The following is a 770-nucleotide window of genomic DNA, read 5'->3' as shown; positions in this document are numbered from 1 at the left end:
CGGAGCGACGAGACAAAAACATTAAAACCCATTATAAACGAAGCATTTGTTGTATCCAGTGGGGACATAATTACGGATTATAATGTTATATATTACTTAAATTATATATTACTTAACCACTGATTTCCAGTCGTGTCCTCGTTTGGAAGGCCAAACAAAGTAGATCTCCGGAGCGGTATTCGAGGCTTAGTGTATCCCATCATGCATCATGTTGTGGAAATAAATCGTGAGACTTTTTGCCAAGATCTCACGAGAGGTCACAGAAACCTTTCCAATACATGTTAAATATTAATAATAGTTAGATATTACATATACTTTGGTAGTAAAACAAAGAGTTGCACGTTTTATTGGTGCAAATGAGTAGTGGCGATAATTATTTTGTACAACATTTGCAACTGCTTTTTATCACTAGAAGCACCACAAAATTAAATTGTGTCATCTGTTATAGGGACTACTGAACAAACATTTAGAAGTTGATTTTAAAATGCAAAGTATTGAAAATAAAAATAAAGCTCTGTAAACACTTGCATTTTTACAACACTATAAGTGTGTCCCATCAGGTAATGAAAAGTTCTACACACACTTGTGGTCTTCACACCCACTTGAAGAATTCGGCCAAATACAGGAACTACGTCATTTAAGTAATCAAGTGGTCAAGTGCAAAGACTGCAAGTGTGGGTATTTGGACAAAGCCCACCTGTCACTCAAGTGGCCACGCCCTTAATTATGCAGAACTTTAAGGCTTAATATAATTTAAACGGATGAGTTAT

This window comes from Sinocyclocheilus anshuiensis, unplaced genomic scaffold, assembly GCF_001515605.1.
Source record: "Sinocyclocheilus anshuiensis isolate Anshui unplaced genomic scaffold, SAMN03320099.WGS_v1.1 scaffold557, whole genome shotgun sequence".
In the NCBI taxonomy this organism is placed as follows: domain Eukaryota; kingdom Metazoa; phylum Chordata; class Actinopteri; order Cypriniformes; family Cyprinidae; genus Sinocyclocheilus; species Sinocyclocheilus anshuiensis.
This window is presented reverse-complemented; position numbering follows the sequence as displayed.